At 47.1% G+C, this 22790-nt stretch overlaps 1 protein-coding gene and 1 long non-coding RNA gene across 2 annotated transcripts in view; one reads left to right on the forward strand and one right to left on the reverse strand.

Moving 5' to 3' along the window:
• rnf182 (ring finger protein 182) overlaps nt 1–22790 on the forward strand; it is a 26701-nt gene continuing 3911 nt past the window's right edge. Inside the window, exons 1-3 of the mRNA XM_038797089.1 lie at nt 1–443; nt 14834–14905; nt 18659–18695. The gene's annotated coding sequence lies outside the window, so the exon portion shown is untranslated. The remainder of the gene's footprint in view (nt 444–14833; nt 14906–18658; nt 18696–22790) is intronic.
• LOC119965992 overlaps nt 18624–22790 on the reverse strand; it is a 16821-nt gene continuing 12654 nt past the window's right edge. Inside the window, exon 3 of the long non-coding RNA XR_005460655.1 lies at nt 18624–18652. This is a non-coding gene — a long non-coding RNA (uncharacterized LOC119965992). The remainder of the gene's footprint in view (nt 18653–22790) is intronic.

Below are 22790 nucleotides of genomic sequence, written 5' to 3' on the forward strand. Positions count from 1 at the left end.
TGCACCTGTGAGGTGATGTATGCTCATCCACCTGAGTACTGTGTCTCAGAGTCATATTACTCTGCTATGATGGCTGGTTTCCTTTTCTGACTTGGGATTAGCCATAGGTTCCACTCCAGACTGTCTATGGATTGTATTGCAAACTGGTATTATATCAGTTAGGCTGGGCGCGAATGATCTACAGCCTACTGGAGTAACCATCTCTACTTCCACCACCAGTTACTCCTTGACCGATATTGTGGTGCAGTTTGGCTTTGGTCATTTGTTTCATAGAGAGAAAAACAGCAAGCTCTGTACGTTCTGAGCTTCATTCATTTTTTCCGTTGATTTACACTGTTACCAAGGTGACAGGGATGATCAGTCCCTCACTGAAGCAACAAAGCCATATTACACAGTTCTGATGATGGAGGAGTGCATCATTCCATAAAACTGGAATATAACAGGTAATTTCTTTTTATTTTACTTTATGCGAGCTTAAAAATATGAATCACCTTCAGAGCAACCTGCCCCCCTAAAAGGGTAGAACTGAGCAGAAGCAGTCTGGTCCTTTAACCATGGCTAGATGATACAAGTCAGAATCTTCCTGGAAGTGTGTGTAACAAGACAGCAGGCAATTTATCTCATACAGATCAGATCTTCAACAAATATATGTGTAGCCTTCCTTTTGGAAATGAACCTTGGTAGAGGGCTGGTAATTTTCTATCGCTATGTCATCAAAATACTGGCAGGCACCCAACATGAAATGATGTTGGTGTAACATTTGAAAGAATTACAGCATGTTAGAAAAAAGAACAATGGGGTATGTTGTAAGACAGTGCGTGGTTCTCACAAAATGAAATCCATTTGATTGAAATCATCAAACACGCATAATTTCTATATGCTCACTTATGCTGGATTTCAGCAATTGGTGCGTTTATTGATTGCACCTTAAAAGCTGTTTAACAACACCAGTGCAAGCTTCAAGGTCAATTCAAATAGGGATGCGAATGGTACTGAACTCTGAATGTGAGGCAGGTTGGGGAGAGTGAGGGAAGAAAGAAAATAATATATAGAATTGCACAAATAGCCTGTTCATTTATCATTTCTGAAGTAAGGTCAAAGATATAGGAAGGATACAGAATGATTGTTTCTTTCAAGTATGAAGAACGATGGACAAACTGTGCTGAATGTTTTCCAAAACCACGGGCTGGATTCTCCGCATCCCAACGGTGAAATAGCGTCCGGCGCCGGGGCAGAGAATCCATTTCCGCGCAGGGAATCGGGACCGGCGGCAGTTCCCCAATTCTCCGGCCCCCGAAAAGCAGTGTACTCTGTGTCGCGTATCCCTACCTGTGGCCATTGCAGAGGCCCGCCCCACTATTCTCCGCCCCCGACTGGCCAAAGTGCCGACGGCGTGGATCTAACATGATCTTGCCGTTCGGGATACTCGCGTGGCAGCTGCGGACTCAATCCGCGGCCGCCATGGTCTGGGGCGGGCCGATTGGAGGGCAGGGCGGGCTTCATACGGGACCAGGCTATTTCTGGGTGGGTGGTCCGTGTCGGGTGCGCGGCCGATCGGGGGCACTATTTAGGAGGTCCAACTCCGCGGTCTGAGTCCGCCAAGGAGCACGGTGCGGCCGCTGGAGGCCGCTGCCGTGCGCATGCGCAGCCTCAGATCCGGACGTGCGGGGGCCATATCTGCAGCTAAAGCTGCTAGATTCATGACGGGTCCCTGCTAGCCCTCTGCAGGGCTATGAATATACGGTCTTTTGCCGCCAGTTTTTCTGGCATGAAAGGCCACAGTTTTTACGTCAGTGTGGGGACATAGTCTTAAAAATAGGGAATCCAGTCCCATATTCTCAGAACGGTTCAACAAAGGAGAATAAAGCACTGTTATTTCAAGAAGCAAAAAGTCCATTAAAATTTAGAATTATCTGAACAGGCTTGAGGCAGATTTTGTTTGCAGAGCAGCCCTTGTTAGTCTGTAAAGTTATTTAAAGAAAACGTGAATGTGTGTGGTTATTTGAGATGATTTTCAGTTTTCAGCTGGAATTTCAGCTACCGGAATCTCCTTGACTAAAGGTGATCAATCATGCATTGGGACCAAGAACAGATAATGATACGGGTACAACACAAAAGATAAAGAAAAAATACTGTCAGAAAAACATGTATCTCTTTCACCTACCTTGTGTGGGAGCTCTGTAGTGACTTGCATAATCTTTATTTTCTGAAACAAACAATGGATGACTGTTCATTCAAAAATTCAATGCGCTTGTAGTGGATGAAAAATTACAAGGGTGTCAGACTGCCAAAAGTAACCTGTTCCCAATTCACAGGATTATATGTGCTTTAATTCAGTGTGGCATAGTGGTGCAGTAGGACTGCTGCCCCACGGCGCTGAGGATCCGAGTTCAATCCTGGCCCCAGGTCACTGTCCGTGTGGAGTTTACATGTTCTCCCCGTGTCTGCGTGGGTCTCACCCCCGCAACCTAAAAATGTGCTGGGTAGGTGGATTGGCCACATTAATTGTGTCCCTTTATAGGAAACATTTTTTTAAAACAGGAAAAAAATGCTTTTATTCCAGTCATTGTAAACAGATTTATCCAGCCTCTAATACGCTCTCGTAATGATGTTCATAAATAGCACTGTCCAAAGGGTATTTGGAACCTACTGTGCACCTTGATGCTCTTTACCTACATTCATTCCGAAGCAATTATTTGGCACCTTAACATTTCAATGAACAGCTAATATCAGAAATGGTGAAAGTGCTCAGTAATTGCAGTCACCAATCACCTGTAACCAATTACTTATTTGCTGTTGTACTTTGTCGATTATTCTTTTTGTCTACGGTGTACGTACTTTATAAATTCCCTTGGGCGCAGAAAAATATTTTTCACTGTACTTCGGTACATGTGACAATAAATCAATCAATCATAACATTCCACTGGTTCTGAAATTGGCAACTTAATACAAAACAAAAATATATATATTTAATATTTTCACACTGGAATTAACCATCATGATGGGCAAATGCAATGTAACATTAGTAACAACACAATTATTAAAAATATTAAAAACCAGGCTTTCCTCCTTGTTCCCTTTATTATTGTTGAACACAGAAAAACGCAGTAAAATCATATGGAGGGAGCAAATGTTGTGCCCTTATTTAAGAAGGGCTGCAAAGAAAAAACTGGGAATTATAGACCGGTAAGCCTAACATCTGTGGTGGGTAAGTTACTAGAGAGGATTCTGCGGGATAAGATATACAGGCGTTTGGAAAGACAGGGGGCTGGATTCTCCGCCGTCAGGATGCTCTGTTTTGCCAGCAGCCCGGGGGTTTCCCAACAGCCTGGGGCTGCCCCACAATGGGAAATGCTGTAATGATATGTAGACAGACTTGTAACTAAAGGGTTAATCACAACACTTAGCTGTGGCACTACCACTAGAGGGCACCACCAGATCACACTATATAAATGAGCTTCCCCAAGGATCTTGCTCTCTTTCCACACAGGAGTAGCCAGCCAGCAGTCGTATAGTATAGCCAGGTCACAGCCTGTCCACCTTGTGTAGTTCAGATACAGTTTGTAGTTATTTCTCATTACTTTATTTCTAGGGTTAGTTCAGTAGAGTGTCAAACTCATTTATAAGTTTTATCGTTACTTAATAAATGTGTTTACTTTACATCGAAGACTTGTGTATTCTTCAAGATCATCTGCAACCAGTAACGACAGATATAACTTTAACCAAGTAATACAACATGCTACCAGCAGTAGCAATATAACATAATAACAATGGGAAACCCCATTGACCAGCCGGCGAAACAGAGCATTCCGCCGGCACGCTGAACCAGAAATCTGGAGCGGCGGGACGGAGAATCCAGCCCAGGGTTTGATTAGGAGTAGTCAGCACGGCTTTGTCCATACCTTACAAATTTGTTAGAGTTCTTTGATGAAGTGATCAGGAAGGTTGATGAGGGCGGGGTGGTAGATGCAGTTTATATAGACTTCAGTAAGGCCTTTGATAAAGTTCCACATGGTCGGCTGCTCTGGAAGGTTAGATCCCATGGAATCCAGGGAGAGCTGGCAAATTAGATATACAATTGGCTTGATGGTCGAAGCAGAGGGTAATGCTGGAAGGATGCTTGGTGGAAGGATGCTTGTCGGACTGGAGACCTGTGACTAGTGGTGTGCCTCAGGGGTCAGTGCTGGGCCCCTTGTTGTTTGTTATCTCTCTCAGCGATTTGGATGAGAATGTACAAGACATGATCAGTGAGTTTGCAGATGACACTAAAATAGTGGTATTGTCGACAGTGAGGAACGTTATCAATAATTGCAGCAGGATCTTGATCAGCTGGGGAAGTGGGCCAAGAAATGGCAAATGAAGATCAATACAGTTAAGTGTGAGTTGTTGCATTTTGAAAAGTCAAATCACGGTAGGACTTCCACGCTTTTTCAGTGAATGGTAGGGCCTTAGGGAGTATCGTGGAACAGAGAGACCTTGGAGTTCTGGTGCACGGTTCTCTAAAGATGGAGTCATAGGTAGATAGGGCAGTGAAAAAGGCTTTTGACATGCTGGTCTTCATCTGTCAGAGCATTGAGTATACAAGTGTTATGGGCCAGGGTTTAGAGAGTCCCAAAGTGTATCATGGAGTTCTCCTGACCCACAACTTTTAATAGATTGTGGTTATGGGGAGTACACTGGCCTATCTTATAGGTGTGATGCACCAGAGATCAACAGTATTTTTAAATTAAAACAATGTTTATTTATGAAACCAGTTAACACTTTATAAACCCACAGTAAACATCTTAACAACTATCAACACCAATAAATCCCCAAAGAATACAGTACTCTATTGGTAACCCTTAATAAATTCACAAACAATATCCGGCAGACAAAAGACCCTTTTTAACCCAGAGATCAGGTTTAAAACTATTGACAGCAGGCAGCACTTTGAAATCATCCAATTGATTTGGCGACAGTCTTTAGTTTGCAGAGAGATCCTTATGCAGCTCCTTGCTTTGCCTGCAGCTATCCAGCTCTCAAAACGAAACTAACCACACCCTGCAGCAAACAGCCTAAAACAAAAGTAAAGCAGACAGACTGCCCAGCTCCACCCTCACTCTGACATCACTGATAAACACTCATTTCTTAAAGGTACATTTCTTAAGCACCCATTTCTTAAAGGTACTCTCACATAACAGAAGTTGGAAAGTTATGTTGCAATTATACAGGACATTGGTGAGACCGCACTCGGAGTATTGAGTTCAGTTTTGGTCGCCTTGCTATAGGAAAGATTTATTAAACATTTACAAGGATGTTGCCAGGACTCAAGGGACTGGGTTATAGGGAGAGATTGGACAGGCTGGGTCCTTTCTCTTTGGAGCGCAGGAGACTGAGAGGGGTGATCTTATAGAGGTGTATAAGATCACGAGAGGCATAGATAGGGTGAATGCACTTAGTTTTTTCCTAGGGTTGAGGAATCAAGAACTAGAAGGCATAGGTTTAAGTTAAGAGGGGAAAGAATTAATGGGAACCTGAGGAGCAACATTTTTACATGAAGGGTGGTACGTATGTGGAACAAGCTGCCGGAGGAAGTGGTTGAGGCAAGGACATTGACAACATTTAAAAGATATTTGGACAGATACATGAATAGGAAACGTTTAGAGGGATATGGAGCAAATGCAGGCAAATGGGGTTAACTTAGATGGACTTTTTGGTTGGCATGGACCAGTTAGGGCCGACCGAGGATGCCGTTAATTCTATACTATGGTATACCAACACAAATGAACCAGTGATAGGATTTTATAACCAATTGTTTCTGTTTCTTTGTTCTAATCCACTGAATGGGCTAGCAACCAGTGGAAAAAGCAAATGATTTGCAGGCGCAAATCAATGCCTCCCATCCAGTGACTCTATATACACCTCCCGCTGCCTGGGGAAAGCGGGCAGCATAATCAAAGACCCCTCCCACCCGGCTTACTCACTCTTCCAACTTCTTCCATCTGGCAGGAGATACAGAAGTCTGAGAACACGCACGAACAGACTCAAAAACAGCTTCTTCCCCACTGTCACCAGACTCCTAAATGACCCCCCTTATGGACTGATCTGATCTCTTCACACATCTTCTCTACTGAGTAGCACTACATTCCTGTATGCTTCATCCGATGCCTGTGTCTATGTATTTACATTGTGTATTTTATGTTTATCCTATTATGTATTTTCTTGTCATGTACGGAATTATCTATGGGCAGCACGGTGGCGCAGTGGGTTAGCACTGCTGCCCCACCGAAGTCCCAGGTTCGGTCCCGGCTCTGGGTCACTCGTCCGCGTGGAGTTTGCACATTCCCCCCGTATTTGCATGGGTTTTGCCCCCACAACCCAAAGATATGTAGGGTAGGTGGATTGGCCACGCTAAATTGCCCCTTCATTGGAAAAAATGAATTGGGTACTCTAAATTAATTTTTTTTTAATGTATGCAATGATCTGTCTGAGCTGCAGCAGGAGGAGCACCGGCAGAGATAGCTCTCTGCCAGTGCTCCTCCTGCTGCAGCTCAGACAGATCATTGCGTACATTAACATGCGTCATCAACGTGTGTCAGACTCAGCCTGATCCAATTCAAGGTGGTCCACAGGGCTCATATGACTGCGGCCCGGATGAGCAGGTTCTTTGAGGAGGTGGAGGACAGGTGTGGACGATGTTGGGGACGTCCAGTGAATCATGTACACATGTCCTGGGTGTAGGGATTTTACTTGGATGGAGGGACTCTGAGCCCCGAAGTCAGTGGCTTGGGTTAGCGACATGGCGGGGTTTCTCAGGCTGGAGAAAATTAAATTTGCCTTGAGGGGTTCATTACAGGGGCTCGCTCAGAGGTGGCAGCCGTTCATCGACTTCTTCAAGAAAAAGTAGACTGTCGGCAGCGGGGGAGGAGATGGGGAGGGGCGGGGGAAAAGGGGAGGCATGGAAGCGATGAATAATAATAGTAATAATAATCACTTATTGTCACAAGTAGGCTTCAATGAAGTAACTGTGAAAAGCCGCTAGTAACCACATTCCGGGGCCTGTTCGGGGAGGCCGGTACAGGAATCGAACCCCCGATGCTGGTATTGTTCTGCATGACAAGCCAGCAGTTTAGCCCACTGTGCTAAACCAGCCCCTTCTAGGGTAGGAATTGGTAGGAAAAAACAATGGCAGGAGGGCCGGGGAGGGCTAGTGGTTTGTTTTTATAAGCCATGTTGGTTGGGGTTTGTATTTGGCGGGAATGATGGTTATTTCATTGTGTGTTCTGTTGGATGTTATTGTTGTAAAGTATCAAAATCGTAAATGCCTCAATAAAATATTTTCTAAAAAAAAAAAGTTTTAATTCTTAACTGTGACTCAAACCCCAGCAGACCTGACATTTTCACAGCAGGTTGACATTACTTTGTTGACCTTCATGACTTTCCTGTTGTAAATTCACGATTTTGACATTCGGTTTACTGTTTTCACTTTAAAATTAATAACGTTAGCAGTAAATGTAATCAAACACCTGGAAATTAGCTTATTGGGTTTTCCCAAAGGATTTGGCACTGCTTCTGTTATTCAAAGCTATGAAAAAAACAATCTTCAAAAGTGCAAATTTGAAATATCTTCCAGAAGATTTGGGGGTGATTTTGTTTATTTTTTTGTGCAGGTGGCACTGGAACAAAATGTTAAATTAAATGGAAATCATTTCTGCCTAACCACCTATTTTTAGTCCCAAAACAAATCTCCAGTTGGGTCTGGATTGGGAATGTTCCCTCCACATAAATTTCCAGGGGATTGGAATTCCAAACTCCAACCATGAAACCTGGCCTCCAGGGTTATTAGAACTGGAGCTTTTAGATGGGAGGTCTCAGATTGTGTTTGGTGATTTCTTTTGCTCAAAAATATTTTTATTCAAGGAATTTTACATGCGTGCATGAAAATACCGAAAGATCAAGCATCAACAATGAACAAACCACAGGCCCCCTAGGGTGGCACAGTGGCGCAGTGGTTAGCACTGCTGCCTCACGTTGCCGAGGACTCGGGTTCGATCCCGGCCCTTGATCACTGTCATTGTGGAGTTTGCACTTTATCACCATCTCTGCGTGGGTCTCATCCCCACAACCCAAAATGATGTGCAGTGTAGGTGGATTGGTCACGCTGAATTGCCCCTTAATTGGAAATTTAAAAAAACAGAGGCCCCCAGCAACCTCCGATACCAACACCCCCACTCACCCAGCCTTCCTAATTTTTCCCCCTTAACACCATCCCCCCCCCGCCCCATGCCACACCAGAGAGGGCAGTCCCAGGAAGGACGGCACCTCTCTCCTCACAAGATTCCTCACCTGCAGGTACCTGAAACCATTCTTTTTGGTCAACTCATACGTTTCCTCCAACTCTTCCAATGCATTATGATGAAGTCTCTCATCACTCAATCTGTTCATAGTAATGACAGCAGTTTTCATCTAGGTTCCCGTGAGGTTAGAACGCTGGTCCACTGAATGCACTCGACTGCCTTAACACCTCACGCATGGCGGGGGCTTTGGAACTACTGAGTCTCTCAAGGGTTGAAGCGCTTCATTCAGGTTGAGTTGACAGGGCCAACTGTGGAGAGGTGATTATTCAGTAGCAGAGGAGGGAGCGAAGCCTAGTGGAAAGCTCACACAGGGGGTAGTACATCAGTGGATGTCCCAGACGCTGAGAAGTCTGAGGGCCAGGGCACTGTCAGGAATCCTCATTGATCAATTTGATGTCCTTGTACTTTCAGTTTTTGATTCTGGAGAATCATGGAGCCAGTCATGTTGGTAATTCTGTTGATTGTGACCGACTTGCAATAGCAACATCTGCGTGCCGCTACACAAGGCCAGGAACAATGCCCTGCAGAGGATCGGAAGGCTGGGCCCATTGTTTCTCCAGGAGCTGGGCCACAGATGGCGGAGTCTTTGAAGAGACACTACCAGCCAAGGGTATTCTGACATTAAACTTCCTACCTTCAGATGTCAGAGTTCCAGTGCTGGAGAAGACTGTGTTTGTCCCGGGTAAGGATGGGCTACCTGTGCCAGGTGATGCAAGAGTTGGCACCACATGGACTGGGAGGTCACTCATTGCCTGTAGCCCTGAAAGTTACTGCCGCTCTCAACTTCTATGCAAGTGAACCAGGATGCCAGGGCCAGCGGCTTTGCCAACATAGCAGGCATGCCCCAGTTGCAGGGTGTAATTGACTGCACCCATGTGGCTCTGTGCTCCCCGTGGCTGCATGGGACGCCATTTGTGAACTACAAGGGATGCTAGTCCGTCAATTTCCAGCTCGCCTGTGATCTAACGGTGCACATCATGTAGGTGTATGCCCATTTGCGGGGAGCATCCATGACAGTTACATCTTAGAACATAGAAAGTACAGTGCAGAAGGAGGCCATTCGGCCCATCGAGCCTGCACCGACCCACTTAAGCCCTCACTTCCCCCCATCCATGTAACCCAATAACCTCGCCTAACCTTTTTGGTCACTAAGGGCAATTTATCATGGCCAATCCACCTAACCTGTACTTCTTTGGACTGTGGGAGGAAACCGGAACACCCGGAGGAAACCCACGCAGACATGGGGAAAACGTGCAGACTCCGCACAGACAGTGACCTAGCAGGGAATTGAACCTGGGACCCTGCCGCTGTGAAGCCATAGTGCTATCCACTTGTGCTACCGTGCTGCACGGTAATACAAGCACAAGCAGCAAGCACAATCTTAGGATGCTTGCTGATCCCAGCCGTCTTTGAGGGAGTTCAGTGGCTTGAGAGCGGGCTCCTCAGGGACAAGGGGTACCCACTCAGGAGGTGGCTTATGAGCCAATGCGGAGGCCACAAATATCCGCTGAGACTCACTATGAGGCTCATGCGTCAACGCACACGTTGGTCGAGCAGTTGATTGGACTGCTCAAGATACGGCCCCGGTGCCTGAACCAGTCCGGGGGGGCGCCCTTCAATATAGCCCCCAGAGGGTGTCCTGCATCATTGTGGTCTGCTGTACTCTGCACAACCTGGTACTGCAGTGGGGAGATGATGGCTAGTGGTATTGTCACTGGACTAGTAATCCAGACACCCAAGGTAATGCTCTGGGGTACCGGGTTCGAATCCCACAATGGCAGATGGTGAAATTTGAATTCAATAAAAATCTGGAATTAAAAGTCTAATAATGTCCAGAGGATTGGAAGATAGCCAATGCTGTCCTGTTATTCATGAAGGGTAGCAAGGATAACCCAGGTAATTATAGGCCAGTGAGCCTGATGTCGGTGATAGTGAAATTGTTGGAAAAGGTTCTCAGAGATAAAGGGCGGGATTCTGCGAGCCTCCGCGCCGTACTCGCGCTCGGCGTAGGGGCGGAGACTGGGCCGTCAGACCCACAATCGGGTCCGACGCCTTCCCGCTATTCTCCGCGGACCATAGAATCGCTGCCAGTTGCGCTTGTGTGGTCAACGAGGCGCCGGTCGGGGCCATTGAAAGAGGCCCCAGGTTTGATTCCCGGCTTGGGTCACTGTCTGTGTGGAGTCTGCACGTTCTCCCCATGTCTGCGTGGGTTTCCTCTGGGTGCTCCGGTTTCTTCCCACAGTCAAACATGTGCAGGTTGGGTGGATTGGCCATGCTAAATTGCCCTTACTGTCCAAAAAGGTTAGGTGGGATTACTGGGTTACAGGGATAGGGTGGAGGCGTGGGCTGATGTATGGTGCTCTTTCCAAGAGCCGGTGCAGACTCAATGGGCTGAATGGCCTCCTTCTGCACTGCAAATTCTATGATTCTGTGATCAGGAGCATATACACACAGAGAGATCTGGGCATGCAGGTCCAGAGATCCTTAAAAGTGGCAGCACAGGTGGAAATGGTTCTCCCTCGAAAGACGGAGGCTGAGGGGCAACCTGATAGAAGTTTATAAGATTTTGAGGGGTATAGATAGGGTGAACAATTGGGGGCTTTTATCCAGGGGGGAATTGAAAATTACAAGGGGGCACAAGTTCAAGGTGAGGGGGGAAAGGTTCAGTGGAGATGTGCGGAGGAAGTTATTTACACAGAGGGTGGTGGTGGCCTGGAATGCACTGCCAAGTGAGGTGGTTGAGGCAGATATGTTAGCGACCTTTAAGACTTATCTAGATAGACACATGAACAGACGGGATATAGAAGGATACAAGTTTTTGGTCTAGATAGGACATGTGATCCATGGAGGGCCGAAGGGCCTGTTCCTGTGCTGTATTGTTTTTAGTTCTTTGATGACCGTGAGACCATTGCCGATTGTAAAAACCTATCTGATTTACTAATGTCCTTCAGGGAAGGAAACCTGCTGTTCCAACCCGGTCTGATCTACATGTGACTCTTGACCCACACAGCCATGAGGTTGACTCTTAACTGCCCCCCACTGAAATGGCCCAGCAATTCACTCAGGTCAAGGGCAATTAAGGGTGGGCAACAAATGCTGTCTCAGTTAGCGACGCCCACATCCTAAGAACGAACATGGAGGGCAAAGAGGGTCAACACGTGGAGGAGGAGGAGGAAGGACCTCGGGCAATTGCCAGGGCTTGCATGGGGTAAAGGGCTAAGGATGCCCTCATAGCATCTTGCTTTGTGGATGACCAGGACTAGGGAGTGAAGAGCTCTCCCACTATGCGGTCTGACATGAAATCACTAATGAGGAGCCTGCAGGACGTTCTCATGGTGGTTCCTATATGCATGTGCAGGACACTAAAGCCATTGGCTGCACGCTGCAGGAGAATGATGATGACCTGTGGTAGTCACCACTGTTTGTATATATCACATACATGAGATGTAATACGGTAAGGCTCCTGCACTACAGGTACAGTGGTAGATCCCTGTCTGTTGGCTCCGCCCAGTAGGCGGAGTATAAATGTGTGTGCTTACCGAGCTGCAGCCATTTCAGCAGCAGCTGCAGGAGGCTACACATCACTGCTTAATAAAGCCTCGATTACTCTCTACTGTCGTCTTGTCTTAATTGATAGTGCACTATGACTTGAATTGAGGACAGGTCGATGCTCCCCTCATCCTCAGCGATATGTTTGACTCCTGCCTGATAGGGAGCTGAACGCTCATGCACATTTGTGCACACTTCCCTGGGAGTGTGCAAGACAGCTCTATCTTGGGCAGGTGAAGATCCCCGGCATCTTCGAGGGACGCACCATGGTGACCAGTTAGCCCTTGGGGGAGAAGGGGTACCCGCTGACTCTCTGGCCAATGACGCCAGTAAGGAGGCTGGAGACTGATGCAGAGACCCGGTATAACGAGGCCCATGAGGCCACCTGGGTTGTCATTAAACAGTGCATCCTACTGCTTAAAATGCAGTTCCGATGCCTCGACCGTCCTGGTGGCACCCTGCAGTACACACCCCAAAGGGTCGCCCACTTTGTGGTGGTCTGCTGTGCCCTCCACAACCTGGCACAGCAACGAGGCGACATGCTGGAGGTGGAGGAACATGTGGCCACCCCCAAGGAGGACGAGAGGAGGAGCCGGACCAGGAGGGGCTGGAGGATGAGCCCAGGGAGGACCCGCAGGAGCAGCCGGAGGATGGAGGACAGGTGGTGGCGATGAGGATCCGGCATGCCTGGAGGAGCAAGGAGGCCCTCATCCTCGCCCGCTTCTCATAGAATGTGGCTTCATCCAAGATCGCACCCCCGCTCCCCATCCCACCCGCTGTCCTCCCCCCCCACAACCATGCCCCTACTCCTTCTCCCCCTCCCCTGTTGCCTTGTTCCACCCTTCCAGGATCTGTGTTACATCACTCCAGGGTGATGGGCCTGTGGCAGCACTGTCAGTGGGTCAATATACAAGACAGGAGGGTGATGATATACTGCTGTGAGCTGAGCTCTGGTGCTGTTCAATCTATGCCATAGTCTGACTTCTGTCTGCTGAATGCGTGCTCACACTTCTCATCTGCACATGGTATGCCTTGGGGCGGGGGTGGGGCCCAGGTCCAGTAACAGGGAGCACAGGGGGCTTGGCCGGGGGAGGGTGGTTGACAGCTAGGGGAGTGGAGGGTGGACAGGCCAGCTCGTAGTGCGGAATAACATGACAGAGGCTTCACATGTCTCGGGTATAACACGTTTATAGGTGTACATGTTTATAAGTACAATAGTGACCCCAACTGGCCCTAGGTCCAATGGTGCCGCCCTCCTCCTCCCCCCTCCAGTGCCCGCTCAGTGATTTTCAATGTGTTTAGCCCTCCGTGCCCTGCCGCTATGTCCAGGTGCGTCCCCAGGATGCATATCAGGGGTGGGGGCAGCCTGCTGTGGCCCTTGATGCCTCTGGTGGGTGTCCTCTGGAGGTCCTGGGGATGGACACTTGGCCAATTAACCAAAATTTGAAGAAAAAACGTAATCCGTATGAATGACATTATTTATTACGACAAAGACTGGCAACTTATGGCAAAGAAGAAATATCCGGTAAAATGAGAATCCCCACGACCTGCTGGCCAATTTGCACTGCTCACCTTGAACACCTCTGTGATCTTCATGAAGTTGCTGTACTCGCATATTAATCATCCATTGAACTTTCCCCAGGAGTTTAATCTTGTAATTAGTAGCGTGAGTGCCCTTTTAACAGCATGATAATCATTAATGAGTGCATATAATATGGGTCTCTGGGGACACCACTAACACCAGTAACATCTGGCCAATTTGAGTATATCCCATTAACCCTACTCTCTGACCCTGGGCACAATCTAAGTGTGAAAGCGAGCGGGATTAGCCGGGTGTTTCCGGCCAGCACTCACCGGTATATAATGTTAATTAGGTCACTTAATGAAAGCTTTACGCCGGAAATGACTGTCCTGGCAGCTGATTCACCGGGATCCGGCCTGACAGTTCCCCACTAATGAGGGGGCGCAGCACTGAAACCGATCCTGCAGAGCAAACCACAGACAGCATGCAGACATACAACCATGCAGACCAGCTCCACGATTCGGGATGCCAACCTGGCCAGGCTCATGGTCGAGTCCAGGAGAGATACCTCGTTCCCCCGAGGGGCTCAGAGGGTGAGCCATAGGGTAGCCAATGCTGCCTGGGAGGTGGTGGCAGCAGCCATCAGCGCAGGGAGTGTCACCAGGAGGACCACCACCCAGTGCCACACAAAGCTCAACAATCTCCACCAGGCCGCACAGGTGAGTTGGCATTGGCCCTCTAGCACCGGTCCCACCTGCCATCCTCGCAGCCCCCGCGACTCTGCACCTGGCACCACCTCCCCTGTCGACTCTGCATTTGGCACCAACCCCCAGCTCGTCTTTCAGTACTTGTGGGAGGAAACCGGAGTCCCCGGAGGAAACCCATGCAGAAATGGAGAGAATGCGCAAACTTCACACAGACACCGACGCTGGAATCGAACCCGGGTCACTGGCGCTGTGAAGCAGCAGCGCTAACCACTGGGCCACTGTGTAGGAGGGAGGACTTTAGATTCCTGGCACACTGGAACTGGCTCTGGGGAAGATGGCACCTGTACTAGCAGGAAACTTTTTTTTTTAAAATTTAGATTACCCAATTATTTTTTCCAATTAAGGGACAATTTAGCATAGCCAATCCACCTACTCTGCACATTTTTGGGTTGTGGGGGCGAAACCCACGCAGACACGGAGAGAATGTGCAAACTCCATACGGACAGTGACCCAGAGCCGGGATCGAACCTGGGACCTCAGCGCCGTGAGGCGGTTGAGCTAACCACTAGGCCACCGTGCTGCCCCTACTAGCAGGAAACTTAAACCAAAGGCATCATGGGACATAAAGACCCCGGCCCTAGTGTGAGCCGGGCACGGGAGACCCTTTGAGTAGGAGTTGTATGAGAGTAGATACAATAAACTTGTGCTTTTTCTTCCAGACATCGCTTCCGATTGGCCGCTGCCTGGAACTTTACAGTCAGTGAAGAAGTGAAGTCAGTGCAAGGGGGAAGGTAATGATGCCTAAACTAGGGTTACTGTGCATGTGTGTAAATGCATGAAGTATAGTAAATAGGATTGGGGAGCTACAGATGCAGATTGCATTGTAGAAATGTGATGTTGTGGCGATAACAAAAAGCTGGCTCAAGGAAGGGACATATTCCTGGGTACAAGGTGTTCAGAAAAGATAGGGTAGGAAGAAAATGAGGAGGGTGGCTGTATTGGTTAAGGAGAGTGATATACCTTCAATTCACAGTGAGGCAGAGAAAGCGAGTGAACAGAAGGCTTTATTAAGCATGAACTTGCCCGGCCAATGAAGGCAAGCATGCCGTATGTCTTCTTGACTACCTTCTCCACCTGTGTTGCCCCTTTCAGTGACCTGTGGACCTGTCACCAAAATCTCTCTGACTGTCAATACTCTTGAGGGTTCTACCATTCACTGTATATTCCCTACCTGCATTAGACCTTCCAAAATGCAGTACCTCACATTTTTCCGGATTAAACTCCATCTGCCATCTCTCCGCCCAAGTCTCCAAACAATCTAAATCCTCTGACAGTCCTCATCGCTCTCCACAATTCTACCAACCTTTGTGTTGTCTGCAAACTTACTAATCAGACCAGTTACATTTTCCTCCAAATCATTTATATATACTACAAACAGCAAAGGTCCCAGCGCTGACCATTGCGGAACACCACTCGTCACAGCTCTCCAATCAGAAAAGCACCCTTCTATTGCTACTCTCTGCCTTCTATGACCTAGCCAGTTCTGTATCCATCTTGTCAGCTCACCCCTGATCCTGTGTGACTTCACCTTTTGTACCAGTCTGCCATGAGGGACCTTGTCAAAGGCCGTACTGAAGTCCATATAAACAACATTCACTGTCCTACCTGCATCAATCATCTTTGTGACCTCCTCGAAAACCTCTATCAAGTTAGTGAGACACGACCTCCCCTTCACAAAACCGTGCTGCCTCTCGCTAATACGTCCATTTGCTTCCAAATGGGAGTAGATCCTGTCTTGAAGAATTCTCCCCAGTAATGTCCCTACGACTGACGTAAGGCTCACCGGCCTGTAGTTCCCTGGATTATCCTTGTTATCCTTCTTAAACAAAGGAATAATATTGGCTATTCTCCAGTCCTCCGGGACATCACCTGAAGACAGTGAGGATCCAAAGATTCCTGCAAGGCCTCAGCAATTTCCTCTCTAGCCTCCTTCAGTATTCTAGGGTAGATCCCATCAGGCCCTGGGGACTTACCTACCTTAATATTTTTCAAGACGCCCAACACTTCCTCTTTTTTGGATCTCAGTGTGACCCAGGCTATCTACACACCCTTCTCCAGACTCAACATCCACTAATTCCTTCTCTTTGGTGAATACTGATGCAAAGTATTCATTTAGTACCTTGCCCATCGCCTCTGGCTCCACACATAGATTCCCTCGCCTGTCCTTCAGTGGGCCCACCCTTTCCCTGGCTACCCTCTTGCTTTTTATGTACGTGTAAAAAGCCTTGGGCTTTCCTTAACCCTATTTGCCAATGACTTTTTGTGACCCCTTTTAGCCCTCCTGACTCCTTGCTTAAGTTCCTTCCTACTTTCCTTATGTTCCACACAGCTTTCTAGCCCTCACAAATACCTTCTTTTTCTTTTTGGCGAGGCCTACAATATCTCTCGTTATCCAAGGTTCCTGAAATTTGCCGTATTTGTCCATCTTCCGCACAGGAACATGCTGGTCCTGAATTCCTTTCAACTGACATTTGAAAGCCTCCCACATGTCAGATGTTGATTAACCCTCAAACATTCATCCTCATTCTAGGTTCTTCAGTTCCTGCCTAATATTGCTGTAATTAGCCTTCCCCCAATTTAGTATGTTCACCCTAGGACCACTCTTATCCTTTCTGACCTGCACTTTAAAACTTACTGAATTGTGTCACTGGTCCCAAAATGCTCCCCTACTGAAACTTCTACCACCTGGCCGGGCTCATTCCCCAATACCAGGTCCAGTATAGCCCCTTCCTTAGTTGGACTATCTACATATTGTTTTAAGAAGCCCTCCTGGATGCTCCTTACAAACTCTGCCCCATCCAAACCCCTAGCACTAAGTAAGTCCCAGTCAATATTGGAGAAGTTAAAGTCCCCATTCACAACAACCCTATTGCTTTTACTCCTTTCCAAAATCTGTCTACCTATCTGCTCCTCTATCTCCCACTGGCTGTTGGGTGGCCTGTAGTAAACCCCCAACATTGTGAATGCACCCTTCTTATTCCTGATCTCTACCCAAATAGCCTCACTGCCCTCTGAGGTGTCCTCCCGCAGTACATAGATATAGAACATAGAACAGTACAGCACAGGACAGGCCCTTCGGCCCTCGATGTTGTGCCGAGCAATGATCACCCTACTTAACCCACGTAACCGGTATACCCGTAACCCAACAATCCCCCCATTAACCTTACACTACGGGCAATTTAGCATGGCCAATCCACCTAACCCGCACATCTTTGGACTGTGGGAGGAAACCGGAGCACCCGGAGGAAACCCACGCACACACGGGGAGGACGTGCAGACTCCGCACAGACAGTGACCCAGCCGGGAATCGAACCTGGGACCCTGGAGCTGTGAAGCATTGATGCTAACCACCATGCTACCGTGAGGCCCCACAGCTGTGATATTCTCCCTGACCAGTGGTGCAACTCCTCCGCCCCTTTAACATCCCCTTCTATCACGCCTGAAATATCTAAATCTTGGAATGTTTAGCTGCCAATCCTGTCCTTCCCTCAACCAGGTCTCTGTAATGGCAACAACATCATAGTTCCAAGTACTAATCCAAGCTCTAAATTCTGCCTTACCCAAACTATTTCTTGTATTAAAACATATGCACTTCATGCCACCAGTCCCGCTGTTTTCAGCAACATCTCCCTATCTGCTCTTCCTAAGAGCCATATTGGCCCTATTCCCTCGTTCTCCCTCAATCTTTTCACCTTCTGACCTATTGCTCCGGTACCCACCCCCCTGCCATACTAGTTTAAACCCTCCCATGTGACAATAGCAAACCTCGCGGCCAGGATATTTATGCCTCTCCAGTTTAGATGCAGCCCGTCCTTCTTATACAGGTCACACCTGCCCCGGAAGTGCTCCCAATGGTCCAGATAACGGAAACCCTCCCTCCTACACCAGCTGTTTAGCCACATGTTTAACTGCTCTATCTTCCTATTTCTCGCCTCACTGGCACGTGGCACAGGGAGTAATCCCGAGATAACAACCTTGGAGGTCCTGTCTTTTAACTTTCTGCCTAGCTCCCTGAACTCCTGCTGCAGGACCTCATGCCCTTTCCTGCCTATGTCGTTAGTACCAATATGTACAACGACCTCTGCCTGTTTTCCCTCCCCCTTCAGGATGCCCGCTACCCGTTCGGAGACATCCTGGACTAGTTAATTCATTTAAAATAAACACTTGAATTATTGTTAGATTGAGTTACAATTAACTATATGGCCCTGACGGTAGATGATTTTTACTGTAAAGTTAAATGCTAAATACCGATCTCTGCCCTCAGGTTAAGTTACTCCATTATCTAGTTGATCAATTAGATTTTTTTTTGCATTATTTTTTTTTCCCAAATTTAACAGGTTCCCAACCAGCCAATCAGGTTGATTTTACTGCGATGTCACTTACAGTCTCTCCCCCCCACCCCCAACACACAATTTGAAAAGGTAATAAAAATAAAATAAAAATCACTTACCTTCACAGGATGCTCTCTGGTTCTCTCCCTGCAGATTAACAGTTACAGGCCAGAAGAAAGAGAACAAAACGGTAAGGAAAAAGTACCTTCTCCCACTCTGCACTGAATTACCTCACTGCACCAAATTACCAAGTTCCAATTCCCACTCTGGATGTGCCTCACTCACTCAGGATGTGCCTCCTTCCCCTGCGCAAAGCTTACTCTCTCCTTCACCTGCACAAAGCTTACTAGTGAGAGGAATGTTGAGGAACAAATCTGAAGGGAAATTACAAGAGATACAAACATTACAGAGTAGTTATAATGAGGGTCTTTAATTACCCGAATGTAGACTGGAACAGTGGTAGTGTAAAAGGCAGAAGAGAACAAAAAATCCTAGATTGTGTTCAGGAAACATTTCCACAGCAGCAGGTGTCAAGTTTAACAAGAAAGGATGCACTTTTGGTGGAACAAGTAGATCAAGTGTCAGTGGGAAACCATTTAGGAGACAGTGACCATTGTATTGTAAGGTTTAGGATGATGACAGAAAAGGATAATAGGCAATCCAGAGTAAAAATAATTATCTGGGGGAGACCCGACTTCAGTGGGGCAAGAACGGAGCTGGGCCAGTTAGACTGGAAACGGGAGGTTGGTGGGAAAAACTGTAGCTGAACAATGACTACCTTCAAAACAGAAATGGTGCGGATACAGTCAACGTACATTCCCTTATAAGGGACAGGTAGGGCAAACAACTCCAGAGCTCCCTGGATCAAAAAGGAAAGAGAAATTAAGATAAGGAAGAAAAAGTGTGCTTATGACAGTTGTCAGGTAGAAAAAACAGTTGAGAACCAAGAGGATTACAGAAGGTTCAGAGGGGAGATGAAAAAGCTCATTAGAGAAGCAAAGTGGGATAATGAGGAAAGATTGGCAGCCAACATAAAGGGAAATCCCAAAGTCTTACACAGGCATAGAAATAGTAAAATGGTGGTAAAACGAGAAGTGGGATTGATTAGGGGCCTAACAGGGAATTTACACATGGAGGCTGAGGGGCATTCCTGAGGTAATTAATGAATACTTTGCATCCATCTTGACCAACGAGATAGATGCTACCCAGGCACGGTGACAGACAAGGAAACTGTCCCTAGAAGGGTTCAAAATTAATAAGGAGGAAGTGTTTAGGTTGACAACAGCACCAGATGAGATGTATCCAAGGATATTGAAGGAGGTGAGAATGGAAATTGCAAGGGTGTTGACCATAATCTTCCAGTCATCTCCAGACTCAGGGGACAGGAGGATTGCAAATGCTGTGGCCTTATTCAAAAACGGTTGCTAGGTTAGCCCCACCAATTACAGCCCAGTCTGTTTAACATCAGTGGTGGGCAAGCTTCTCGAAACAATTATTCGGAATAGAATTATGGTGTCAAACCCGGTAATTATATGTTAATTAAAATATATGGAAATCAGGTTCTTACCCTTTTTTGGTCGTAAACCTGATTGCATCACTGGTGGGGAAGCAGGGGAAGATCTCAAACTGAGATTTCATCGGTGCAAGCCCCGTTTCTGGCTACTTGTGAGATTTTACAGCATTTACAGGATTTATGACGGTGGCTAATGTGGCGGCTCGATCGTGCCTATTATGCACAGGTCCTGGACACCACACTATCGGAAGGAGGCGATCGCATTAGAGATAGTGCAGAAGAGATTTACAAGAATGGTTTCAGGGATGAGAAACCTCAGTTATGAGGGTAGATTGGAGAGGTTGGGACTGTTTCCCTTGAAGAGAAGAAGGTTAAGAGGAGATTTGATAGAGATGTACAAAATCATGAGGGGGTGGGACAGAGTAGACAGGGAGAAACTGTTCCCGCTCATACAAGGATCAAGAAAAGAGGGAAGAGATTTAAAGTGATTTGCAAAAGAAGTAAATGTGATGGGGGAAACAACTTTTTCACACGATTGGTTTGGGTTTGGGTGCACTGCCTGGAAGTGTGGTGGAGGCACGTTGAATTGAGGCGTTCAAGAGGGCAATAGATGATTATTTGAATAGGAACAATGTGCAGGGGGATGGGGAAGAGGCAGGGGAATGGCAGTAAGGCATCATGCTCGTTTGGAGAGCCCGTGCAGATACAATGGGTCAAATGGTCTCCTTCTGCACCGTAACAATTCTGGGATCCTGTGTGACTTGAGGACCTGAATTTTATGTTGGACAATGAACATGATGGAGGCTGTAGCTTTTTGAACATGCTGCTGGAAAATTGGCTTTATTTCCACGCAACTTGATCATTTTGATGTTTACTGTCTGTTGGAGGGAAGAAAAACCTCAAAGTCTGTTCTCGACCGCATGGTGTTGGTAAAACTTTGTTTAATTTGGAGAAACTGTGTGCACACAGGAGAGATAGATTCTGTGACCATCCTGTAGCTCACAAAAGTCAGCTCTGCCTGTCCTCAGAATTACATGCATATATATTTAAAGTTCTTCGGAGTTACAAGCAGGTATTGACGTCACTGAATCATTCGGAACAATACCATGTGATCAGTATGCATATTTTATGGTCCCCGTAATGGGAAAATGATTAAAGAATACAATGTTTCCTTACAATCTCATGGGTTTGTGCTTAACATATTTAACTTCTAGAAGAGGTGCGAATGTGTTGGACAATGGATCCCTTAGACTTACTAGGCCTTCATGTGTTTCCCTTTTCATATTCAAATGCTATAGGAGATGATTAAATCATTTCCAATGTGGGTGACTTTAACTCCTTGCTTGCTGGTTTTCCCTTGGTATATGTTTAACCCCTTGACTGTTGGTTTGCCCTTGACCTGTGCTATTACAATACTTTGAAACATCTTTATTATACCAATCCTGACACATAGGGGCAACACGGTAGCATGGTGGTTAGCATAAATGCTTCACAGCTCCAGGGTCCCAGGTTCGATTCCCGGCTGGGTCACTGTCTGTGCGGAGTCTGCACATCCTCCCCGTGTGTGCGTGGGTTTCCTCCGGGTGCTCCGGTTTCCTCCCACAGTCCAAAGATGTGCGGGTTAGGTGGATTGGCTATGCTAAATTGCCCGTAGTGTCCTAAAAAAAAGTAAAGGTTTTGGGGGGGGGGGGCTGTTGGGTTACGGGTATAGGGTGGATACGTGGGTTTGAGTAGGGTGATCATTGTTCGGCACAACATTGAGGGCCGAAGGGTCTGTTCTGTGCTGCACTGTTCTATATAGCAAATTCATCCGCGAACACTGTTCCATTGGACTCATACAAAGTAGTGTCCTAAACAGAGCAAGATTACACCTATGTTCTGCAAAGGTTAGGCAGCAGTATGATTAATGTATTAATTGAGTGGTGACTTGAAATGAAATGAAATGAAAATCGCTTATTGTCACAAATAGGCTTCAAATGAAGTTACTGCGGAGAGCCCCCAGTCGCCACATTCCGGCGCCTATTCAAGGAGGCTGGTACGGGAATTGAACCCGTGCTGCTGGCCTGCCTGGGTCTGCTTTAAAAGCCAGCTATTTAGCCCTGTGCTAAACCAACCCCATGCTTGCTGTGATTGGGTGTTTGATCCAGCATGCCGCTGACTCCAGGGATCTGTGGCATGTGCAATCTGAGAGAAGCAAATACCTGGCTCTTCAACCATGCGCGGAAATCGTGCCGGTCCCACTGCGCATACGTGGACCTGCGGCGGCCATCTGACTCCGGGAACGGCAGCTGTAGCGCCGTGGGTCGCTCCAGTGCCGTGCTGGCCCTCTGTAGGGGCCAGAATTGCTGATCATGAGGCCATGTTGACACTGTCGGGAAACGTGACGCCGTTTACGACGGCATCAACATTTAGCCTGAGGATCAGCAAATCCCGCCCAGAGTCTAAACAAGGAAGTATAAACCAGGAATTTTAAATTCAATTTAAATTGTTTACAGCAAGTGAAATAAAAGTTTGGGTAGAAAAAGTTGGGACAATATAAGAGAGACAAAAGAGACAAACAGCAAAAATAAAAATCTATACCACCAATTAAATTCTGAAAGAATGAGACTCCATAAATATAAAATGAAAGGTTATCAGCCAGAGAGGTAGTTCTAACAGTAATTCTGCCGCTGTTAAAAAAAATCACTTATATCTCAATGTGGGCAGCACAGTAGCACAGTTGCTTCACAGCACCAGGGTCCCAGGGTTACTGCCTGTGCGGAGTCTGCACAT

This window comes from Scyliorhinus canicula, chromosome 5 (genome assembly GCF_902713615.1).
Source record: "Scyliorhinus canicula chromosome 5, sScyCan1.1, whole genome shotgun sequence".
Lineage (NCBI taxonomy): Eukaryota > Metazoa > Chordata > Chondrichthyes > Carcharhiniformes > Scyliorhinidae > Scyliorhinus > Scyliorhinus canicula.